This window comes from Nannospalax galili, unplaced genomic scaffold (assembly GCF_000622305.1).
Source record: "Nannospalax galili isolate Female #2095 unplaced genomic scaffold, S.galili_v1.0 scaffold461, whole genome shotgun sequence".
Lineage (NCBI taxonomy): Eukaryota > Metazoa > Chordata > Mammalia > Rodentia > Spalacidae > Nannospalax > Nannospalax galili.
The window spans coordinates 8419616-8438774 of record NW_008349975.1 but is presented as its reverse complement, the minus strand read 5'-3'; positions in this window follow the sequence as shown (position 1 = coordinate 8438774).

Sequence of the window (19159 nt, the reverse complement as noted above, 5' to 3'; positions counted from 1 at the left end):
CCCTGGGATATAAACTATGAAAAATTCAGATAAAGATGTGTTATGTGGTTTGTCTACCCATGCCAGGACCTAGGGACCCTAAGAAAACTTGGGAGACATGGGTCTACAGAGAAACCATGTCTCAGCTGAAACTAAACAGCAACCCCCGCACAAATCCTTAGATTAGTATTTCAGTTCTGAACAACTGTTCATTTTGATGCAATATCATCAGAATAAAAATGGAAAAAAGATAGTAGAGACCATTTCAAATTCCCAAATTCCACCTTTGATCACTGAAATAGTCAAAGAAAAGATCTGTTTTAAATTGGTTATTGGTTATATTTAATATACATAAATGAGCATTTTTAAAAGACATATTAATCTTAGAGTAAGCTATGTTGTAACTGCAAATTAAAATTTAACTAGATCTACTTCAGTTCTTACCTATAACTATTTATAAAAGTGACATGAGTTTTAACAGGTAGCTACATGGAAATTTAACCATTTCATAATATAAGGTTTAAGTAAGTTGTGATTATGATGTGTGTTAGTTGTGTAGAATAAAGCTTTGAGAATTTGGACACTGACGGATATCAGTCAGGTGGTAGTTTTTGAGGTAGTTCTCCCTCTTGTGTTCACTGCGTAGAAACGCAGACACACAGTCCCGAGGCTAAGCCATTAGCACAATGTATTTATTTCATCAGATTTACTAATATTCACACGTATTCATGTTAACATGAATAGAGATAGCAACACAAGTGCCATGTTTTTGAATTCTGGCTCCACAACAGAAGTTTAAATAAAACATAAAATTTACTAAATCATACCTGTAAGTTATTGATAGCATTCTTAAAGGATGTAAATCATATTTGTGTATAATCTATCATAAATGTATACAATAACCATGGGAATTTATTTGTTCACACACACACTAATATAGTCTTTTTCAACCACTGTGTTAGAGTTTCAATAAGCCCCATAAGTTGAACTGGTCCAAGTATAAAAAATGTCTCATCTACCTGTTGGAGGACCTACCTTTCCAGTCTCACTGGTCAATTACATGGTGATAGAACCACTCCCAGGAAGGCAGGTTTATCTTAGGTTATGCCAAATAGATGTGCAGAATACCTGGTGTGTTAATGAAGTAGCGAATATTTCCTGCTAAGAACTAGCTCAGAATTTCCAGACCAAACACAGCCATGTAGGTCTCCATAAGTCTGTCCACGGCTTGCTTTCCTTCTTCCCACCATTCACCCCCTGAAGGTAGCTGCCAAAATTACCAGTTCGCCTGCCCTGAGGACTTTTCTTTAAGATTCTAATAAATTTGTAAAAGCTTCCATTGGGTCCATTCTTAAATTCTTATATGAATGAGACTAAGAACCCTCTGGGGTGGTGGGGGGTGGGGTGGCTGGCTAGATGGCTCCGTGGTTAAGAGCACTGACTGCTTTTGCAGAGGACCCAGGTTCAATTCCCAGCATCCACATGGCAGCTACAAACCATCCTTAACTCCAGTTCCAGGGGAATCTGAAATCCTCTTCTGACCTCCACAGCATTGCATGACATGGGTGCACTCACTTAAATGCAGGCAATACACTAGTACACATAAAATAAAAATAATAAATAAATATTTAAAAAACAACCCTCTAGGGGACCCTCTTTCTCCCCATTTCACTTGAAGCTCTGATACTAGATATATATAAGGTTTCTGGCTTCTTTCGATGTGTAATTCAATATTCAACAATGCTCCATTTTGGTAAGTTATCATCAACACTCCATAGCTGAGCATGCTAGATGTTAAGAGAAGGTCTACACTGCTGGCAAATTTATCATCCTCATTGACTAACTGGGGTAAAGTGAGAGGAAAGGAATGTTATATTTGAAAAGAGCATAACGGTTTTTAATAGTCAATTTATATACAGGTTGGCTAGGAAACATTTGAATCTGATACTCGCTGAATGCTCAGATATGATGACTGATGATTCTTTTATGATTTGTGGGGTGCAGTTCTCTAGAAAATTGGGCCCTCACCATAAATATCAGTTATTTTTCCCCTAGGAACTCTAAATAGCTCTGACCTAGAGCCATTGTAATAATCTTTCTCAATTTCTGGAAATTAAAAATATTGGCACACTGGACAATAAAAATGGTTCCTTTTGTATGGCAGTTGCTCTTTTAGCCATATTAGAAATGATGGATAAAGTAATCCTACATTTATTATTGTTCAGCCAAGGAGCAACAGAACTGCATGTTATAAACTGTATGTCTATGCCCATGCAGATGTTTGTGTATAACCAATACAATGCACATGTAGAATATAAGAATGTACTGTTTCAACAAGGGTTCCAATATTCTCATATATTCTTGTAGGTAGTCAAACTGTTCTAATGTGTACAAAATCCTGGGTAAACTGGGAACATAGTAAGTTCACAAGATATGTTTCAGGAAATATTTCAACAAGGAAATATGGGATATCTGTACATTTCTCCGTTATTGGATTTGGGCTGTGTAGTGTTCACTGAAACTCTTTGTTAAATCTCATTTTCTCTTTTGGACAGAATGAGGACAAACTTTCTTAACTCTTAAAACTTTCCAGATATTATTGGTGATAGTTCTTATGCTGAAATTTTAGTAAAATCGACTTAGAGAAATAACTTCCTATAACTACATTGAAATATAAACACATAATGCCTTAAGCGATATGAATTATGATAATCTTCTGTATTCCCCTTCTTTTCAAGCACTTTTGTGGGGCTCTTTTTGAGACAGTAGCCTCAACTGGCCAGGTATTGACTATGTAGACAATGCTTGTCTGAATTTCAGAGAGATTAATTTGCCTCTGCCTCCTGAGTGCTGTAATTAAACACTTCTACCACCAAGCCTGGATACAGCAGATTTCTTAAACCAATGAGCATTATCCATATTGTAGGAAGACTTCTTTCAAATTTTCTGAAATGACAATAAATATTTTAATATCTTATTTTAATAAACATTAACTATTGCTATTACATGAAGAAAGGGAATGAAATCACATGTCCTAATTCTAGATTATTTTTTACTTTCAGATAACTCACTTCTTGTAAATTAAGAAAACGTTATCATCGTTTACCTTTTTTCTTAAAAAAAAAAAACGTTTAATTTTTTATTAGAAGACTATTGATTTGAACATGGTTTAAATTCGTCTGTGATATTCCTGAGCTCTCTGAATATGTTTGTGATTTCTAGCAATTCTAGTAACAGTTGTGAAGATAGAAGATTATTGAAGAGCTGAAACAGATGGTATAAAGAAATGATGTGGATCATATGGCTTATTATTAGAAACAGCACATAGCACAGGCTGAATAGATCATCTAAATTATATAGACACATTCTAACACACACACACACACACTTAGATAATATGACTTACATGCATATTTAAAATCACAAAATCATAGAGTGTCGTGATTATCACGAGGGTACTGGGATCAATCTATCCTCAAATTCAATATTACTTTTATACAGAGGATGTGGCGACTGTTTACAACACCCACTAACCATTGTGTGACTTAAGAAAGCTTCCCTGTAGTAGCAGGAAACCACAAAATAATCCAAAGTGAAAGAGGGGAGTTGGAGGATGGGATGGCAGGGTTTTGTTATGCTGAGGCAGACATTCAAACACTTAATCTAGGGTTATCAGGCATCAAGAAAAGGTTACATCACAGATGTCAAACTACATGAAAAAGGAAGGTTGGAGACTAAAGGCTAATGATCAGACATTTAAAAAATGGTGTCTTCCATCTAACTAAAAGTCAGGCATGGGTGTTTCAAACTATCAGATGACTAAATTAATACAAAAAATTCTGAAAAAAAGTCTCCCTCTTACATATACATACATTCTCCTAAATAACCAAATGTTTGAATAAAGTCACATACTGAAATAGTCCCCAGACACAGGGAAAAAACTGTAGAAAGCTGTTCTGCAATCCCTTCTATCACACAGTTTTTATATATATCTGCACTAGGATCACAGGACATGTGAATATTTTATACAGAAAAAAAAGATGAATATAGTATTTTAATACTTGGCCAAAAGGAAAATAAAAAAACAGTAACATTGATTGATATTGGTTGAAATATTCATTCTTGGGGCTGGAGAGATGGCATAGTGATTAAGAGCATTGGCTGTTCTTGTAGAGGACCTGGGTTCGATTCCCAGCAACCAACATGGCAGCTAACAACCATTGTAACTCCAGTTCTAGGGGAATCTGAAGCCCTTTACTGACCTCCACAGGCATTGCATGACACAGGTGCACATACAAACATGCAGGCAACACACTCATGCACATTAAACAAAAATAATAAATAAGAAATTTAAAAAAAACATTCATTCATTCTCAAGTAGCACACTCAGTCATCAGCAATGGCATTATAATTATTTTCTTCATCCTTCTATTCCTTGTGAAGACCTTTGGTACCCCTACCAATATCCCGTCCATCCCGGTGAACTATTTGGAGTCAAATATGTTAATGAAAAGTCCTTTGCTCAGTTTAATTGCTGATTTCTTCCACATTTTATTCAATAATGCTGAATATTCTCTCTCTAATTGTTACCACAGCACTAGACTCATTAGACTCACAAAGATGAAGAGTAACATTTATGTAGTCCAAAAATACTCTTAAGCATATCTCCTTCTCAGTATGAGTTCATGAGCAATCTGTATTTTTATTTTGAGGTATCTATTAAATACTACATGTCTTTCTTACAGGATAAAGAACTAGGAGCTATTTTTCAACTTTCTTTAAACCCCTACCTTTCCCAAGTTTACAAGTAATGTGAATTAGAGACTTATTCTTGGTACTTAAGCTATATAACAAAATCTAAGATTGTCTTCTTAAGACTTACTATAATTCCCTTCATAATGACTGTCATTTGGACAGATGAACTTCAAGTAGTTTTTTTTTAACTTTCATTTTTAATTTTATTTATTATTTTTATTTTATGTATATATGTGTATTGCCCACATGTAGATAAGTATACCTGTGTCATGCAATGCCTCTGGAGTTCAGAAGAGGCTGTAGGATCCCCTGGGACTGGAGTTAAGGACAGTTGTTAGCTGCCATGTGGGTGCTGAGATTTGAACCCAGGTCTTCTGCAAGAACAATCGGTGTTCTTAAACGCTAAGCCATCTCTCCAGCCCCCAGAACTTCAAGTAGTTTAAGTTATCAAAAAAGACGTGAATTCCATTCTTCATGCTACAGTTCTAGATATGAATGTGACCCAAGGCAAGTGCATGATTTAAATTTTCTGATTTTGAGAATTGCAGGGATAAATGGTAGCTACAGTTTATGAAGTACTTACTTATGGTGATTTGAATAAGAAATATCCATCATAGGTTTATGTACTTGAACACATGGTCCCTAGCTCACAGAGCTGAAGAGGTTAGGAGGTCATGCAACCTTCAGTAACGGACCTTTACTCGAAATTCTTTTGCTGTGGTTGGGTTTTCAGATTTTATAGTTTTACCCTGTGTCACGTTCCTCCACCCTGACCCCTCCTGTCTTTTTCTATTGCACTCTTTCCCCAATTGTTGCCATGCCTTCCCAGGCATGATAGACTATCCCTCTGGAACTATAAACCAAAATTAACCCTTTCTTCCTTAAATTGCTTTTGTCAAGGTATTCTATCATAGTATGAGAAAAGAAATTAATTCACTAATACTGCTGGTTGTCCAGAATTGTTAACATAGTCTATGATATAGCTTATTTTATTTCATCATAATACTATTTAAAAGATTTTATGTTTGAGTAATCAATATGTGCTAAACTCAGTGCACAGAGATTCAATAAGTGCTCCAGGTCACATGTAATCAATGATTGAATTGAAATGAGAAACTCAGTAACCTGTGACTAGGACCATGATCATGATCAATATAATGTCCTCCTTTTTTTCCTGGGTGTAGATTATCTCCTAATCATGGAAGTAGAGTCAAAGACAATCTTTGATAAATAGGAACTGGACTGAAAATGAACAAAGCCTGAAGTCCGCTGTAGCTCCAAAACTTTCATTTTATTATCTAAGTTAGTTTGAGTTGGATTATTGTTACTTTCATCTGAAATCATTCCACCTACTATTTCAATTCATGCCAGGAATGTATGGTTACAAAAAATGGACTTTAACGTGTTGAGATCGTTAAGTAGAAAAGAGATAAAGGAGGGCTCTCAGGACCTATTTATTTTTGAGTGGGAATCTGGTAATCACTGTTACATACCATATACCAGCTATTAGTGACTTTCATCCAATTAAGATAATGGTATTCCCTTTGCCTCAGAGATCATTCTGGCAGTGCATCTGTAGTACATTGAAGCCCCCTAGTGTATGACTTCCCCTTTCTTTGATGATTGATTCATAGACAGGACAATTTAAAGGATACAAGGAGTTCTTTTTGATATGCAATTGGCTATTCCTCTTTTCTTCAGCTTATCAAGATAAACTAGCATCTAGGACTTTGTAGGGAAAGTTAAAGATGAAACCACAATTGGAACTGTAAAAACAAAAATATCAAAAGGAAAAAAAAATGTCTTTGAGACAGTGTAGGAAACAGCTCGGTAACCTGGGATTCCACTTTGTTTGAGCTAAACTCACCTTGATGCCATATCAATACACTTAGCAACCTAGGACCCCTACCTGCATCCCACTCCAAAGAAAGGAATAGCTTTATCTTTCTCTAGACAACCATCAAGATCATTTCCCTTCCATGAACAGTTTCTAGTCAAGTTTATTTCAGAACATATCCAAGTAGAAGGTAATGAACCAGTATGTTCTAGGACGGTATGGGGCACATATGCAGCAAAGCAGACTGTGTCCTCAGAGTGAACTTAGAGGGAAAAAAAAAAAAAAAAAACACCTTAATCTACCAACATATGCTTATGCATAATTGGCCATGCATATGATTAAAATCACAAGCATCATGGGAAGGGATATGCACAATGAATAAAAACTTGTGTAATTTTTAAAATATTTTATTTAGTATCTTTATTTTATATGTATGAGTGCATTGCCTGCATGTGCGCAAGTATACCCATGTCTGCAGAGGCCAGAAAAGGGCATCCGATCTCCTGGGTCTGGAGACACAGATAGTTGTCAGCTGCCATGTAGGTTCTGGAAATCAAACCTGGGGCCTTTGCAAGAGCATCCAATATTCTTCCCTGCTGGGCCATCTCTCCAGCCCTAAAAACATTTGCATAATTAAGGCCTGCCCATGCTCTATCCTTTAGCTACCAAACATTTTTTAGATTCTTTTTTATTTATTTTTATTTTTTTGTCTTTTATGACAGAGTCTCCGGGTAGTCCCAGCTGACCTGAACTCACTATGTAGACCAGGCTAGCCTTGAACTCACAAAGATCCACCTGCCTCTGCTTCCCAAATGCTGGGATTAAAGGTATGAACCATAATGCCCAGCTAGCTACCAAATATTTTATTCTCTCTTTGTCTCTTTCTCTGTATGTCTCTCTTCTCTCTCTCTGTCCCTCTCTCTTCCCCTCTGTTTTGTTAGTTTGTTGAGATTGGGTCCCCCAATAGCCCCAATTGGCCTGGAACTCACTATGTAGGCTGGCTTACATCTCACATTTCCTTTTGCCTCCTGAGTGCTTGGATTAAAGGTGTGTGCCACCATGCCCTGCTCCTCCTCTTTTTGAACCCGTTAAATGAAGCCCCAAGCCATAGCCAGGGTCTTTGAGTCCCTTCCACCAGGTAGTTCACTGCTAGCTTGCAGAGCATTTATTACTGTACTCTCACTTTGCTTTTCAGTTTCTTTTGTACATTGCCAATTGTATGAACCTTTATTTCAATCCTTACGAAAATTGGCCATGAACTGGAAACACTGTTTCATATACTCTCAAGGACTTCTTTACTTAACTCTCCTGACTCATTTTATTTTTTTTATAACTTGAGCCAATTAATAACCTTTACTGACCATGATATTTTAGGATACGTTCCATGTTATCATAAGAAGTGATGTGGGATGTCCTTCATTCCAGTTTTATAAGAATTTGCTGCAGGCATCTCTTCCTCTCCTCACCTATGTCATCTAGTTAAATTTAGACTCTTCTTTCACATCTGGGCTCCAATTACTTATAAACTCAGATTCCTATGCAAGTTGTCATGGTGATGAAATATGAAACTGTACATGTTCAGAATGACAAAGGAATCAAAGGGTTCTGACCATGATATCCCATCACATTATCTGCAATATGAAGTTTCAGTTTGATTCTATTACCTAAAACAAAGTGTCCTAGATATCAGTGGCTTAAATCAGCATTGACTAATTGTCCAAACGCTGAGAAACTACAGCTTCCTATATCTTATTCTACATAAAGAACCAGACTGTTAACAGGAGAGATGACTCAGTGGTTTAGAGGCACTGGCTGTCCTTGCAGAGGACATGGGTTCAATTCCCAGTTCCCACATGATGGCTAATATCCTTTTTTAACTCCAGTTCCAGGGGATCTGATGCCCCCTTCTTACTGCCCAGGGCATTGCGAGACATTGGCACACTTTGCATGCAGGCCATACAGGCATATATACAAAATGAAAATAATAAATAAAATATAAAAAAGCATTTTGTCAAGATAACTTGTGCAGCTATAGTCAATGAGAATTCTGGGTCAGTTCTGCAGCACATGGCATTTTGTCTATGTGGAACTTTATCTTTTGAGTATCCTTAGACTCTAGCAAGGGAGCCTTTATTTCCTACAGCTTGAAATGAGATAATTCTCATGAAAGAATGCTCTAGGAGAGCACAGCCTAAAGTGAATTATGCATATTAATGCTCAGTGACCGAAGAACATCCCACTGCAAGGACCAACCATTAAGCTGGAAAGGTGTAATGGTATATGTGTGTCATTCCCAGGAGATTACCATTGTGAGACAGTTGATACTCCAACCAGGTTGATGGCTTGCCCTCACTCCAAGAATAGAGTGTATAGGTAGCAAAGGGAAACAAACTGGGGAAACTTAAATTCACTGTAGGGGTGATTTAAGTTAGATAATGGAAATGAATAGAAACATGGAAACTGTGGGCCCACTGGTGGTACCAGGAAGTCAATGAAGGGATGCTGTAAGTGTTAGAGCTCTCTGCACTTAGGAGACTTCATGGTGCCTGAAGAAAGGCTGTCTTCAAGTGGCAAACCTCTTTAAAGCTCTCAGAGGGATTAAGGGTGACAGCTAGGAGCAGCCCCTTGCAGAGTATTCTGCAGAATCAATCACCAAATATAAACAGGGGTGGCTGCTCTCTCATTTCTGGGACTCTTAAAAGTTGGGGTGAGTCCCCCCAATTGTAGCTGAAGCAGCTGGACTCAAAGAATGGAGCAAGTTCTCCTTGGAGTCTAAGCAGCATTACTCTCAATCTCATCAGGGCGTCTCTGTTTAATATTAGTGGGTTAGTAGCTTTCCTACTCTTCCATCTTTGGAGCATTCTGAGTCTGAGTTCAAAGGCTTCAAACTTCCTCCTCTGAAGAGCACCTGGGAGCTGTGTCACCAGGCTCAATATGGTGAAAATGCAATGTGAATGGATTTCTTTAGGTGCAGGTAGACTCTGATTGGCTGGGTGTGTGCATTTAAATGAAGGGTAGATAGGGACCTATCAGGATAATGCTATCAAACCTGGAGGGCACATGGAGAAATCCAAACCCTTCAAAAGCTTTTCCATTTATAGTGACAGCTCCGTTCCTCTGCACACTGCACCAGTAGTAGGAAAGAAGGGACTCAGTCCTCAGAAGGACGCCACATGTTCTTGACTGGGCAGAGAGTTTTAAACCTTTTAGGTTTGCTGTGGTGATGCTCTAATCGCCTTTGTCTTGCTACTGCCACTGTAGACACCAAAAGAAGGTGCATCAGAGCTGGGACTGCTGATCTTCAGTTCTTGCTGGCTCTCAAATGCAGCCTGTTGCTAGCTTGGATTATACCTGGGGTTTTTCATATTAGTTTTTGTTCTTCATTCCCAGCTGCCAATTTGATGATAGTCAGGGCCCCTTTGATGCATTATTAATTGTAATGTCTCTTGTCCATAGCAAGTCCCTTTGCATTTTAAATACTGAGATCATAGTATTAGTGTAAGGTTCCTATTTAAACCTATCACCTTTGACTTTGATGACAAAAGTAAACTTGCTAAAACCTTCCAATCAGTTCTCAGGGCCAAAGAATAGTCAGAAATCTTTATGATTGAGATAGGGTATATGTGAAAGAATCCCCATTAAAAGAACATTATATAAGACCCTCTACTTAGTCCACATGGTTTAAGTGCATTTAATTTCTTGTAACAAACAACCCTGAACACAACCACTGAGAACTTTTTAAAACATCTTAATCATATTAGTTAGTAATTGATTTCAGCTTGGGTTTTCTTCAATATGTCTATCTCTTTGTGAATTAATTTTCCAAGTCCTGAATTGCTTTTGTTGTTTAATTCAGCTGCATATTAGTATTTACTTGAGCTTCATGTCAAGTTTATGCTACCCTCTTTGCATTCTTTGAGTTGGTGTTCTGTGTGTCCTTTAAGTACTTTCTTCGTGTTTTTGATTGTTCTTTTAAATTTCTGCATTACGGGGTTCTTCGGGGTGATTCTTGTAAAACCCTCCTCTGTGGCCCCCTGCCCTGGACTCCGGAGACCCCTGCCCCTCTTTAAGAATAATGGCTCTTTCTCGCTTCTGTAAACCACTTGATTGCTAGGCTGAAAGGACAAACTGCACTGACCACAGTTTGACTAGTTGTTTCAGGCAAGCCTGGACCTGTCCAGGCATGTCATAATCTCTGCCTACTACCCCCACCCCAGGAGGCTATAGATCAAGCAGGCCCAGGCATATAGCAGCCTTATAAGGTAAGAACAGAGACTTCTGGCCTCACAGATAACAGTCAGCACATTCCATAGCTCTGAAGGTAGCACCCACCAATGAGAAACCCCCAGGACTGCATCCCTTGTAACCAATCAATTCAAAAGTGTGTTGGCGCACGCGGGCTCCTCGGACCAATCAAGATGTAACTCTGTTATTCCCCTCCTGCCTTGGTCTAAAACCTATAAAAGGCTTCCTCCCCTGCAGTCGGGGCTCTCAGCACAGATCCATTGCGTTGGTGATGTCTGAGAGCCCGAGCTTAAGCCCGAATAAAGACTCTTTGTTCTTGCGTGCCCTCTGGATTCCGTGGTTATTCTTGGGGGTCTGTTCTCTGGGCACAACAATTCTCACTGTATTACACTTCTATAGGACTGGTGAATTTGTTGGGGATATAGTCTCTTGGTTTTTCTTTTTTTGTTTTTGTTTTTGCATCGCAGTTTGGGCATATGGAAGTTTTATGTAGGTTGATTGTTGGATGTAGGTTGACATTCTATTATGCCTTTGTTTAGTTGAAGTTTGGTTCTGTTTGTATTGTCGATATACCTTGGTTGATTTTGCTCAGGTATGACTATTTAGTTGATATTGTATTAATTAGACTGTCCTGTATTAGTCTTCCTGTTTAAAAATCATCTAAGCATGTTACATGCCAAGTACTGCTATGTAGTTTCTCTCTGGTGAGATAAATGGTCAGATTTTATATCAACCTTATGACATAGATACCATGTTTTTATGTTTATATTCAAGGAATTTGAGGCCTGGCAATAACTGATCAGTGTCTCATGATAAGAGTGTAGAAGAACTATGATTTAATGGACAATTGGAAAAGTATTTTTCTAAAACTAAATTACATCAAAAATAGTTCACAGACATTTCTACTAGGATTCATTCATTATTTAAACCTCACTAAAAATCATTGACTGGTTCCTGGTTCTGAGGAGGTATGTTTCTGATTCAAACAGTTCCACCAAGAGCCTGTGTTAGCTGCAGTTGTCTGGCTCACTTCACAAGACTACCATTTCCACGATGGTTCCAGTTTTCTTCCCTTTAAAGAATGCTTTAGTCTAAGGATGCTGACTTCCTGGAGAATGATTTGTTATCCTCATTATTTCTGAGTCCACCGCATTGTTTTCATTTGCCTTTTTAGTGAGTTTTGGAATGATTCTTAGACAGACCTTGTGCTTTCTCAGTTTTGGAGAATCATTTTAGAGATGACCTTGCTTACTTTCAGGGAAAATGGATCAAGGGCCATTCTGCTACACTGTGTTATTTATTTCCAATCTTGACAATTGGTCAATAAAACACATCAGGAGTTAGACACAGGTGTAAAGGATATTGTTGAAAGCAAAGTATAAGGTGTAAAGGAGGAAGGAAACAGGAAGACAAAATAAAGTGATCTCTGTGTCAATGTTTAAATTAAAAATTTCAAATCATTGTCAAGATCGACATTCCATTTCAAGGCCATGGGGTGTAAGAGGGAGGCCAGCAGAGAGGCAAAGTTTATCAAAACATACCAAAAACTAGGCTTAGGTAAGTAGCAGGTGTGGGTGTTAGCTAAACTGCTCACAGGCTCTGCATGTATGTAAGTGCACCCGTGTCATGCAGTACCTGGGGAGGACAGAAGAGAGTGTCAAATTCCCTGGAATTGTAGTTAGAGACTGATGTGGGTGCTAGGATTCAAACCTGGTCTTCTGCAACAGCAACCAACGCTCTTAACAGTTGAGGCAGCTCCCCAGCCCCTAGATCAATTATTAAAGGTAAAATATCCACTGAACAACTTGGCTAATAACATTTAATAGTTTGTCTTGTCCAAACATTTTTTCTGTTCCTTCTTCAAGGAGAAACAAATGAACCATCTGATAAACAATGGGACACTGGACTATAATTACAACTTAATAACCTAAATATTTACATGCATATCTAGCTCTATTTCATGTTAAAATATATAGTACAAAATTCAAAGGAAGAACATTTGCTTTTGGTTAGCACAAATGTGATAGAGGAAAATCTCCTTGTCTTTATTTCATGATTGACCTTATGAATATACTCACTTTAATTCTTGAACATAAGTTTTACTACATAATATGTTAAAGTCATTAATACAAATATTTTTTCACCTTAAATAAACTCTTTACCCAAGACTGAAATATCCATAAGTATGACCAAACAAATATGACTCATCTTTATTCGTAATCCAATACTATTTGTTTTAGGGGACTTGTTCCAAAGAGCGTATCTCTCCTATGTAGTTAGATTAATCAGGATGTTATTTTGTATGGCCTAAAGCAGTGTGTTTAGTAATTGGATAATTTGTCTTCTCCATCACAATAATAGTGGAAGGAATCAGTGCACTTGCCATGAAGAAGTTTGTTTCTGCCTGAGCTCAGGGAAAATTTGACTACTTCTATCAGATTAACTTCCATTTGAAAATAAATTATTGCTGTAATCGTCAACAGAACCCAAAAGCTTGTTAGGCCTTCCTGGAGGATATTACTGCATGCAGAAGGAAGAAGAGCAGGGTGTGTGGGAAGCCTGAAGAAACACTAAAAGGGATGATGTAGGAGGAAGTCTTGAGATGCCCTGCCTTGCGTTCTTGCCCAGGAGGATACACAGTGAACACTAAATCATTACAGTGATATTGGGATGGGCTTAATGATGCAGATTGACACTGAGGAATGAAAAGATTTCAGATGAATGTACCTTCCAGAATTATTGTGAGTAGAAGAACATAGAAACTAGGTCAGTTCACCTTGCTTTGTTAAAATGTACTGTTTGTAACTCAAAGAAACTCTGTGTCTAAAGTTAACTCTCAGATAAACATAGCTTTCTATTCTGATGGTTAGTGTTCATAACTATCTGATACATCCTCATGGCAAAAGCTGTTTTCTGTCCATGCTTTCAAATACATATTATCTGTCTTTCATATACACAAATACAGACACACATTTGTAGAAATATCTATGCATATATGGCATAATTCAGTGCACTTCAATTATTATCAATAGTGTTTCATTACAATCCTCTTTTTATACTGTGTATTGAAGAAGGAACCTCAAAGCTCTCAAATTTAGAAGATTCATCAACAGTTTGGTCAGACTAGGTGCTCTTGCAGTTTAAAATTCTAATGTGATTCTTCAAAGCTACAGACTTTTTACCATTTCAATGTTCTATTATTTTTGCTGCTTGCAAAATAACTTCAGAATAAAAAGGAAAAAAACCCTAAAAGCATCTTTGCTTCAATTTCATTTGCTCACAGTTTTACCAGCTCCGATTCTCACTAAAGAAATCAGAAGAAGGAAATACAATGCCACATATAAGTCATGTATATCTCTGTGAGCCACATGGCTTCTTAGTACTTCTTCCGTAATCTGAAGTGTTCCTGACATTTTATAATTTAGGATGTCACCATTAATCCCTTCTTTAGTTGCCTCTGGCATTGATAACTATTACTAATTAGGAACACAAAGGCTGCTCCCCTAGTGCAGCCATTTCCATTAGAAATTTCAGAAGCAGCACATTGATATATAGCGAGCTGCCATTTCTATAGTTGTGTCTCACAAAGAGATGACACATATTCATCTTAAAAGGAGAAGACAGATCATCTTACACATTTCCTTTTTCAGACTTTCCAATTTTATATTCATGACTATTTAACTTATTTAACCATAAAATGTTAACATGATTAAAAAGTCTTAAAATCATTTTGTGAGGAGCTTCTGCAATATCTTCCTTCTGTCTGCACTGGAACTCTTTGAAGCATATTTTCAGGCCTTATTATTGAAGATGCTTTTTTTCTGTGGATTTCTTTCCTGAAAGAGTTTTACTACTAATACAAAGGAATAGTACTATTGAAATTTGATCAATTCTATACTTTGTATGCAAAAAAATCTCTAGTTTTGCCTGAAATTGGGTTACGTATTCCCTTATAATTTTAAAGATGAGAATAGGATCAGCAATTTTCTCAAAGTAATAGCAATCTAATTTATAAATTAATTAGCATGTGTTATCACATTAATCAGCACATTTTTCTCTTTCTAGTTTGCATTTCAAATTATATCCTGAACAAATTGTTTCTCAGAAAGAATAGTTCCTTTATTTATTACAATGCAAAATCAAAATCAGTTGTAATAACTGTCCAGCCTAACACAGTAGAATTACTGGGTTTCAAGACATGTTCCTGAATAATCTTAAATATCATCTTTAATTTTGTTGTTTTGCATGAGGTCACAATAGCCCTGGATATCCAATCATCTTTCCAACTCTCCCTTTATTCAAGGCACATCTACATGTCAGGGAGTTATCTTGGGAGCTTCCCAAGATAAAATCCTGTTCACAGTCCAGCATAAAATAAGAATCTTACAGGAAACACTTGAGCATGGCCTATTGTGCAGCTAGAACTCTGTTAGTAACAGCTTAGGAATTATCTTTACCTTTATTATTCTACAGTTTGCCACTAATCTCATCTTTAGGTTGCAGAATCAAAAAAGTTTGGAAACCTCACAGCTTGCTAAAACTATAGGTTCAGCAAGAGTTTTGATGTACTTTATCTCATATTTTAGATAATAGCACACTCAGGAGGCTCTTATGATCATTGATATAGAATTATATGAAAAATATGCATCTATAAAGCAGCAAGACTCTATACTACAAATGTGCAATGGCCAGACAACACCTTAAGTGAAGCAGAGGCCAAATGCTGCAGTAAAACAGAAGACAAGAAATTTTCCTTTTATTGAAGAGATACTCTGATGTGTTTTAGAATACTGTTGTGTAAAAATGTTTTAGAATATATAATGATATCAATTATGAAAGAAAGACCAAGAGGGTAGTTCAAATTTGACAATATTACGTGCTAAAACAGAAAGAAGAAAATGTTAGCAAGTAGAAAACAACTTTGCTTACTAAAGCATGATTACAATAAACTTAATATCAAGTTATTTTTAATAAAATTCCTTTTACCAGAAATTGACATGTCATTTACATGTAACTATGTTCAAACACACATTATGTTAACTGAATATCTTTACTTTGGGCTCACAATATTTTTCCTTTAGAATTGAAAAAATTCTTATGAGGAAGTGGAGAGTTGGTTCAGTGTTTGAGAGCACTGACTGCTTTAGAAGAGGACCTGGGGTCGATGCCCAGCAGCTTGCAAGCATTCGTAATTCCAGTTCCAGGGGATCTGATGCCCTCTTCTGATCTCTGTGGGCCTTGCAAGACACAGGTGTGCTTACATATATTCAGACAATATACTCATACACATAAAAAATTTAAAAGTAAAGAAAAAATACAATTAAAAAAACCTTATGTCCTGATATATTTCTTATGTTCTTATGTTCTTATATTTCTTATGTTAGACTGTCACTATGCTAAATCATTGTCACATGAGGAGCGGACTTGGAAAAAAAAAGGAATGCACAAATTAATTAAAATTAGTAATTATCTAATGCACAAAGAAAGATCACAGCAGATATTTAAATTTTCATTAACAAAATTATTGTGAGAAATAATCATTAATACCTAATTTTTTAGGATGGCATTAAGAAAAGAAAGTCAGTCATGAATAAAACTAGAAAATGAACTCAAGCTGTAGTTTTCTACTGTCCTCTTCCCATATACATAGGAGAGATTTAAGAAATAGTCATTAGCGGCAACCTCTTCAAATATAAAGGATAAACAGGGCTGGCGCCTCTGTTCGGTGATACACCTCTGTCTGTCATGCATGAAGCTCTTGGTTCATCACACTCTTAAACCAAATGGTGGTGGTTATAAAAGTGAACTCAAGAGCTAATATTCTGCTGGGTGTGGTGGCACATGCCTTTAGTCCCAGCACAGGTGAAGCAGAGGCAGACGGGCCTCTGTGAGTTTGACTGTCTGCCTGGTCTACACAGTGAGTTCCAGGCCAACTGGGGCTACAGGGAGATCTTGTCTCAGACAAAAAAACAAAAAAACTAATATTTAGTAAGTGTTTGAAAGTAGCTGACAAGTGTTATAAGAATTTGATGCTAAAGGTTACAAATCTGTGACAAGAGCAGAATTTATGGAGAATTTTGTATATCCATTCCTGTGCTGCTGAGAAATACACAACATTATCGTTCTAGGTAAATAAGGCTTTGGGGCAGATTGAAAATGTAAACAAAGGGGTGATGACTCGTGTTCTCCCACGCCTAACATTCATTCCTTATTGTTCTTAGAAAATATCTTAAGGAGTGACTACAATGTTTAATAAATATTCCTTATAAGAACTATAGTTACAGATAGTTTTGTGATACATACAATGCTGCATTTATGAAATAATCAACAGACAGATGAATAAACTGTGATAGCACTATAATTCTTTGAACCACTATCTTTGGTAAATTCAATTTTGTGTCAGAAATATCATTAACTAGGTAACTAAAGGATGAGGGAACAGAACAATTGATGATATCAAGTAGCATAGTTACAATGTGAAGAAGCCATTTACTCTAATCAAAACCATCTGCGTATTCCATAAAAGGTGATGATGGATCTGAGAGTCTTGGGACAGGTTTCATTTGAGGAAAGATTTGGAAGGCAAAAAATGGAAGGGCAGATCTAATGTGATGGGATCTGAATCATGAGTTAAGTCAGAAAGAAACTAGATTTCAGGGTTTCCCAGGGTGCCAATATTTCTCTTTATTATAGCACTTGTGTTATTCTGTTTTTACTTTGCTGTTCTATTCTAAGAGCTCGGAGCTATTTGGACATACTTATGATGGCACTTCTGTATTTTGCTCCTTACAGGTCCTAATATAATTAGTGTTAAATAATGAATTGATTTTGGACAGCTCCTACAAGTAACTGGATCTAGTATGATAGAATGAAGGAACTCGAAGAATGATATTAGGAAATAGGATCGTCTAACAACTCTATCTACAGACTGTCTGCTAAAAGTGGATGCTTATTGCACCTGAGGTTGGAGGATAAAGAGCTGGTGAGACACAAACTTTGAGAAAACATTTCTGAAGTTTTCATGACATATCATTAGAACTGATGTATCACAGGTATTCCACATTTCTTTAAAATAAGTGGAACCACTTGAAGTTGAATAGACCTAGGTGGCCACATTTATTGCAAATGACTTGGTCTCAGTACAAAATTGTGTCCCACCTTCCTCAGTTATCATGGTCATAAATGGTTGGTCTTGAAACAAAAAGGTACCTAAGGTATGTAAATTGGCCAACCTATTAAGGCATGAATACAGTGGGAGAGTGAGACAATGTAGTGGCAGACAGAAGGACTGGAAGGGTTGTTCTTTGATTCAGGAATTACCAGGCAGCAGAAGTGGAATGACCAAGTGGAGAAAGAATAACAAAGAAAATGAAAATAAGGTAGATTAGCACCTAAGAGGTAGAGACAGGAAGTCTGGTGCAAATGCATCTCACTGCGTTTCCAAAGGCTTTTCTAGCAGTCCTTTCTTATCACATCCCATAACTTACCTGCTACCCAACTCTGCCTTAAATGTACCTAACTTCTATTTGATCAAGTTCTTATAGAATAAAGTGGGCATAAAATTCACATCTCACCTACCATTTAGTACAGTAGAGTTCAAGAAAGCCTGAAGTTGCAAAAATTCGTATGCTGTTATATCTATTCATTTGTTGTTGTTGATGATGTTGTTGTTTGACAGGGTCTCCCTAGTCCCATCCCATGTGGAAGTCACTAGGTGGATCAGATTGGCCTCCATCTCCCAGATATCCACCTGCCTCTCCCTCTGAGGGATACATGCATTTATTCTTGACAAAGAAAGATAAAAGAAATGGTAAGGCAAACGTGATCAATGACATTGAAAATAACCATGGGGTAGGGGAAAGCTCGATTTAGAAAATAGACTGAGATTGTTATAGAAATAGCTGTTTAAAAATTTTAAAAAATACTTATTAGATTCTGTTAGGGAAAGAGGAATTTACTGCTTGGTTGAATTTACTGCTCGTAACCAATTAACTCAACTGGAGACACGGGCATCCAGAGATAGGGGCAAGTGCTACAGCCCCCGGAGCCTGACCTGTCTGATCTGTGTCGTGTCACATAGGCATGTCTGCTTACACAAGATAACAGGGAAGGGTCATGCCAGGCACATACCACCCATCCCTCCCTGATTGAGACACCTGAAGGGAGTTGTAACATTTTTCTTGTTTTGAAGTTTTTGGTTTGTGAAATGCTTGCTTTGAAACTATTGGTCGTATAAGCGTGGGCTTTTGTGTAGCAGTTGTGGGAGCCTATATAATCTTTACCTGAAAATTGCCTCAGGGTCGATCGCTCCAACCAGACCTGTGTGTCTTGGAAGGACGGTCA